Below are 7,769 nucleotides of genomic sequence, written 5' to 3' on the forward strand. Positions count from 1 at the left end.
AGCGGCGCGCTGCGGCCCCGTGCGGCGATGGGCGCTCTCCCCGCGGTGCGGGACCGGGCGGGCACACCTGCGGACCCGGGCACGGGCAGGGGCGGCTGAGCAGCGTTTATTTGGGACGGGCGATCTGTGCCTGTCTGATGCTGCCCGCTCCGCAGCATCACGCAGTACTGTGCGTTAGCGCTCCCCTGCCAGCCTGCTCTAGCAGCGAAGTGGTACGTGGTTCACTAGTTGAAATACCTACTTATGCTTTTGCATGGCTGGTGGGCAGTTCTGAAGTTAAATATAGTTGCGCTTTTCTCCTTTTTACTTATTTGAAAGAAAAAAAAGGACAGCGCGGTCTGTTATGAAATGACTGCTGCAGGAGTGTTGGGACAGAAATGCACAAGAATAGCTAGAAGTACTTTTGTTCAGGATCGAAGCAAGGGCTTGGAGCCTAAAAGGTTATTTATTTAAGTTGCATTAGATGACATATCAGTATAATCTTCTTTTCTGAATTTTGCTTTACAGACTTTCCAGAACAGTCCCAGCTGCACTAACCCTCTGCCACAGTAGCACTTCAACATCTGCTGTGCCCTACTCGTGACTAGGGCTGGATTTTGCAACATATTTGACACTGAAATTTTTAGGCTAGGTCTAATTTTCAGGTTTGTTTTGGTTTGGTTTCCCCCCCCCCATTGAAATTGTATCACTGCAATATCGGTACTCAAGAGAGTAATGAAAATCTGCTGGGTACTAATGTTTCATAGTTAAGTACCTTCATGAGCACCTGTTAATTGTGAGAACCCAAATACTTAAATTGCTCCCCAGGAGGATGCAGGTGCTGAACTCTTTTGGCTGCTGGGTTGCTATTAAAAAGTATTGACTCCTGTCTAATTTTAAAAATATTTTTCTTGAAATCACATCATGTCTTCTAGTAGGAAGAGCCTAAATAAGGCTCTGAAACTTTAAAATACAAGACTTAAATTCTGAAGGTTATGAAGAAGTCAAGTTTTTCCACAGGTTGCACTAATAAAATGAAATTCCATATTGCTAGGGGATTTCTAGACAAATTCCTAAGGAGTTAAGATTGACTTTTCTCATTATTTGACTTATAATAATTAAGTACTTCCTTTCAAACTACCATCTCATTACCTCTGAATAAAGAATTTAATCTTTGCCATGTGTAAACCTAAAACATTTCATGTCTTATGGAATTTAAACCCTAACTTAGGGTGAGCAACCAGTACATCCCATTACTGATTGCAGAAGAACTTGAATGATGGAGCTACCTTGGAGTTCAAAAGCCTGTGAGCATTGCTGTTCAGCAGCAGCTGCTTGTGGCTAGAGCAAGGCAGAAGAAAATAAGCACATGGGGAAGGCAATGCTCTGTCTGTGATAAAGAGCAGAAGCCAATTTATGTTTCTGACATTTTCATGTGTTCCCAGCTGAAACTTTGGAACAAAATCTGAGATTTTCAGCATCCAGGACTCTCTTTGTAGGAGCTCTGCCTCTCTCCCCCCTGGTTACATAGAACAGCGATCATCGGCTGGAGCTGATGGTTCAAAACACTGCTCTGTAGCAAGAAAGGTAAAGTCTCAGAGCACTTTTGTAACAACAAACTGCAGCTCATCCTACCCTATTGGGCAAAGTAAGAAGTAAACACCCTCCTTTATTTTTCAAAAGGGTTTCTCATTGAACTTCAGTCCCTGTTTATTCAGATTTGTAGGTATATTGAGTGCTTAATTGTATCTGACATTAGGACCCTTGCAGAACTGACACCTCACCGCTTCATTAATGTCATAGAATCAAATTGCAATATGTTACAGTCCAAATGGTTAAATAGCAGATATGTAAGAAATGTTTGGTGTTTTTTTCAGTGAAGTCTGAACTAGGAAAGAAAATAATGAAAATCTGTCATCTGAAGGCAGCTTCTAACAATATTTTTAATGAGAAATTATATACTTATGCTGTAACGTGTAAGGTCCTGGAGACTGAAATCCTGTTTATTCACAAAACAAACTCAGCATAAAAATACAGCTCCAAGTCTCCCTACTCTGATCCCCCCAAGTCAGCAGTTGCAAGGACAACTCTCTATCTGGATGAGGATAAAATTCTGCATCCCATTCAAGACTTCCCTTTTCTCTGGGTCTTGTCTGCATGATGAGAGCCTTGTATTAGCTTAATATTTAAATAAGAGCTGTCATGTGCACAAAACAGTTCTCTCTGTTTTAGCTTAGTTTTACCAAGAATTAGACTAATTTTATAGGATGCAGTTGAATGGAAAGCAAAAGGGAACTTGGTAGATGAAATAATAATTGTTCTGTCAAGGAACAAGCTGACCATCTCCATTAGACCAGAGTCAAGACAGTGAGAGTGGACATCCATGCTGAATATAGCTGGCTATTAGTCAAAAATATTTAATTAAACTCATGACTGAAATTTTGTTGAATATTTTTTAAGAGTGACCTTTGTAGGAACAACAAGTATTGAAATGTAGGATCTTTTGCCAAGTTAAAATTGGTTCTCTGACTGGATAATTACAACATAAACTCAAAACTTCACAGCTAGGCAGACATGATCTGGATATCTGAGAGTACTGAAGAAAACAACTTTTAGCCTAATGTATGGATAAAATCTAGGATATGCACGTACCCCAGTGTAGACATGCAGCCCTGCACTCCAGGGAGTCACCTGAAGCAGCCAATCCCTTCACTTGTTCTCACACAGGGACTGTTTTATTGAAGGAAGTGCCACCTGCCTCCAGTGAGGGGATGGGGAAAGAAAAGAGGAGGAAGCTCCATAGGACCCTGGAAAGCTGGGCAGGGGAAGCAGAAAAGGAGCCCCAGTGCAAGTGGGGAGTGGGTGTGGGTGTTGGAAAAGCCCACAGGATAACGAGGTTGGCTTTGGTGACAGCTATCTGCAGAGCTTGGGGGAGCACAGAGTGTGCTCAGGGGAGCAGCAGTGCTGCAGCAGCTGTGTGCTGCAGTGCCCTGTCCGTGCAGCAGCTCTCAAACTCTGGAAAGTGAGGGGAGGAGATGTCCCCAAAGCATGACTCCTCTGGGAAAAGGGATGGTTGCGCCTTTTTATTTTGCTTTGTTTTGTTATTCTTCCTAAAAGGAAGAGAGTTGTTATATGAAAGGTATTTTTTATTGTGGTGCTAAAGTGGCAGTTGTTCAGGCAGGTTGAAATCACGGCCTTGAAAAGGTGGCAATTTGTGCAATAGCATTAGCCCAGACATATAAAATAAGGCCTTCAAATAGCAGTCAATCTGAAGACAGAAAGAGAGAGACAAAGCTGAAGTACATATTACACTAACAAATAATGTGTATTTGAAAGGCTCAATTATAAATAAGCAGTTTAAACAACTCTTAAAAAATAAATAAAGAAAAGCAAGCTTTCATAACTATTTTAAAGTAGGTTAGCTTTCATCTTTTCATTTTTATTTCTTGTTTTCTTTATGCCACTTGTCAAAGGACTCAAGACACATTCCTCTTCATTCTTTTTTTTACTTTTCTGATGCCTCTTTAGTTCTGATAAGTAATTATTGAAGAAGTATTACACAATATTGCGTAAGTTGTATTTACAATTGTCTTCATTAGTTTTTCACAAATATTGATATGTTATAATATTATTTTTCTGCTTTGTGTTAATGAAAACTGAACACACCCCCCCCCCCCCCCCCCCATCATTTAGAATGTAGGATCTTCAATACTCTCCTACACTTCTGTAAGTCACAGTTTGCATGCTTGGAAATAAATGATAATGAGTTTTTGGTTTAAGTTTTGCTTATTACCTGTAATAAACACACACACACAAAAGCTCTGTAGACCAAGAAGAGGTTTAAAATTTAGAAGTCATAGGTTTAGAGAACATCTTTTAAACAACATTTTTGCTGCTACTGGTTTATGTTCTAGGAACTCCCCTTTAGCTTATGATTTGTCTCATTATTAGGAAAAATATAAATCTAATGCTGTGCTGGTTTTGACTGGGGTGTTGTTAATTTGCTTCACAGTAGGTGGTTTTGATTTCTGCTGTTGAAAACTTGATAATTCAGGGAAGTTTTCATTGTGGTTGAGCAGTGCTTGCACAGAGCCAAGACCTTTTCTGGCTGTCACCCCACCCCACCCCACCAGCAAGGAGGCCGGGGGTTCACAAGAGGCTGGGAGGGGACACAGCCAGATCAGCTGATCCCAGCTGGCCCCATACCGTACTATGGGGCATCATGGCTAGGGTATAAAGCTGGGGGAGGATTAATGAAGGGTGGTGAAGAATAATCCTGGAGTGATGGTGTTTGTCTTCCCAAGTCAGAGTGATGGAGCCATGCTTCCATGGGGATGGCTGAACACCTGCCTGTCCATGGGAAGGGGTGAATGATTTCCTTGGTTTACTTTGGTTATGTGTGCTGCTTTTGCTTTACCTATTAAACTTTGTCTCAACCCATGAATTTTGTCACTTTTACTCTTCCAGTTCTCCTCACCACCCGACCAGTGAGTGAAGAAGCGACTGTGTGGGGCTGAGATTACATCTGGAGTTAAACCATGACAAATAGAAATAAAATACTTAATTTAATGTAAAATATCCTAATGAAAGGTATCTATAATGGAAGCTTGTTTCAAAATGTTGGAAAGAAGACTGGTTGTGTTTAAAAAAATCTCTGAAAATCTCTCCTTGAAAATATCAATTTCTTTCCCCCGCAAGCTCTGCAGATATTTTGATGCACGTATTTTCCCTGAGAGGGAAGTAGAGGTTGCCTTGTTGTATATGAGATGTCTACAAGTTCCACTACTTTTAATATTTTTTTCTGTTTTCACATGACTGTTGCATCTCTAATAGAGATTTTGGCAATATAAACTTGAGAAAATTGTTATTACCATGTTAATCAAAATAGTTATGTAATATTTAAAATTGCATAGTGAAACCTTTGGAGAGCAAGGAGGATTCAATTCAGAACCTGTGAATATGGGCTAATTCTGAGGAAAAAAAAATTTCTATTCAAAGTGCAGTGTTTTGTTCTTGTAATTACAGGACATAAGAGACATTGTTAAATGCATTTTGATGCCCATATTTTCACCATATTTTCAGTAGACTAGGGTAAATGGATATTAATCATGGCTCAGAAGTTTCGGGGGTTTATTTATAATTTGTGTCATTTTGCTCGGAGAGATAAAATATTTTTGCATGTATGTACACATGGACATGCACAAAATCATATAAAACATTTAAATACACAATCTTTTGTAAAAAGAATTCTTAATACTTTACCTTGTTCTATTTTGCAAAACAAAAGGAGGCACTACCAATATTTTTAGTTTTTACATTGTCATTGTTTTGGAAAAGCGAACAAAGTGTTTCTTAGGCTTTTGTTTAGGTTTCTTCACAGATAATCTAAAATTTAGCTAAAATTACATATAATTATTACTTTTCCCTTTATTATTTATAATTAAATTATTGGTTTATTTTTTTATAATATTTCAGTTTCTCTAGATACATTTTTGTTCCCAGTAAAGTTCTTCAATAAAGGCAATATCAGCTTTCAAAAGGTTTATAAAAAATTTGGTTCCTATATTGTTCTACATTTTAAGTTAATAGATCTCATCCTTCCATTGCTCTTTAGTATTATTGGAGAAAAAACAACCCTCTAAAATAAAATACCCAGATTTGTTCTCTCTCCAGTTCTCTCAGGAATTCTTGACTTTTGTTGTATTAAACATTGACCTAAATTCAATGAACAAATGGAATTGGGAAAAAAAAAAGAAACAACCAACTTATGTACCTTACAGAAAGAGAGGGAAAAATAGAAATTATTATTGGCAAAATTGATTTAGCATTGTAACTCACACTAATATTTATTTCCATTCTCTAACTTTCTTTGGAACTTCAGTAACATGAATTTTACTGTTTAGTATTTGTTTTCTGTTGAACTATTTGAAAAACAGCATAGGTGTTTTCTGAAATATGTATGTATGTAAAATAAATATGTGCTTAAACACATGGCTCTTATTTAAAAACCCTGTTAATATTGTTGGTTTAGAGTAAAACCATCTATTATAGGGTTGTTAGTTATAAACGCTTGTCTCCTACCAAGACAAATCCTTAAAAATAATGAAATTGTTTCCTATATCAAGAACTGAAAAGATAAGGAATTCACAATATCTGTGCAAAAGCCTCCTTTCCTCCCATAGTTTATAGGATTAGAGTAGAACCTATGGGCACTTGATCATGTAGTATTAAAAAAAAAAAAAAAAAAAAAAAAAAACAAAAAAAAAACCAAAATCTTAACAGTCTGCAGACTCAGAGAACCATCATAGAGCTTAAGTGATGTTCTACAAAACTTACTGATCATAAACCCCTAGACCCAAAGGCCTCAGTGACATGCTTTCCAGAAGATGTCTTCAAACTTTTCCTATTCTTTGCCCTCTTTTTTTTTTCATTATTACTATCCAGTTTGTAAAAATTGGATGGCACTTCATGCATAATGCATACACATCTTATCCTACTGCCCTCCTTTTTTTTGAACCTGCTGTCTAAGCTCAACCAAACTTGAAGAAGGAATTGCTTTCTCCAAGTTTCACAAAAAGAGGTGAATTGATAGCAAAGAGCAACATTACACTGATTGTCCCAAAAGATGTGCCTTGTTATACCCACCAGTGACTTCACAGGAGATGGTACCCATGGAAGCGCCCAGTCCACGTTAGGCATGCTGAGTTTGCACCTTGGATGCTAGAGTTAATGGATTTTATATTACCAATCTATAACAAAATTCTGCTAATTACTGTGTTCAAATGCTTTTGCTTTTCTGTCATTATCCTTCACTACAATGCTGTAGAAGTCCCTGTGTCCCTTAGCAAGTTACTGTGATATGGCAGCAGGTGAGCAATGGATTATTTTGTTGCTCTTCTTAAATTACAGGCCCAATTAAGCCTTTAAATTAATACATATACATTTGATAATGTCATCATTTTAAAAGCTGGGTAAATTATGATCTGTAACATATTGAAAGTTTCATGAATTGCAGATTCCCAAGTGTTCTGTCCTTAGATCTAATTACTGGAGATGATTACATTCAGGACATTCTGAAATCACAGGGGCTGGTGATACAGTTTTCTCTCTAATGAGAGGAGTTACATGGCTCAAAATTCATGATTTAGGCTTCAAACTGACAGAGAAAAAAAAAGAGTAGACAATATTTGGGCTAGAAATTCAATTAGGAGACAGACAAACAGAAGGCATATTAATTGCTATGTTTGCACTGAGAACATGGACACTCTAGATGCAAACTGGGTGTCCATATCTAGGCACTACACAAATGCTAAAAACATTGGTTGGGATCCCTAGAATTGTACACCCTTCATTGACCAAGAAAGAAGGAAAAGGACAGAAATTAATGGCCTGAAGTCATACAGCAGGTGTGGGCTGAGAAGTTTAGATAAAATTCCTGCTTCTCTCTCATCTTCTCTTTCTATTTCACCTTTACCTGTCCATGTTGCCTCTCTTCCCTAGTAGAATATTGACTGCACTGCTGCATAGCTGGTGCACTACATCCCTTATATATGTACAAAAATTTAGCTCATTTGTGCAAAAATCTTGGTGCTTTGTTTGGTTGTTACCATCAGGCCTTGATGTACTGATGTCCTTAGGTCAAGTATAGCAAGGCGGGTACTCCAGAACCATGGTACAAAGTTTAACATGAAATAAATTGAAGTATTCTGTAATTGCAGTAACAAATGCAAGCTTTTAGTCCTGGTTGATTTTACTATTTGTTGGAAGAAGATAACAGGGGAAAACACAAT

The sequence above is a fragment of the Onychostruthus taczanowskii genome, unplaced genomic scaffold, assembly GCF_017590055.1.
Source record: "Onychostruthus taczanowskii isolate IOZ18803 unplaced genomic scaffold, ASM1759005v1 scaffold37, whole genome shotgun sequence".
Lineage (NCBI taxonomy): Eukaryota > Metazoa > Chordata > Aves > Passeriformes > Passeridae > Onychostruthus > Onychostruthus taczanowskii.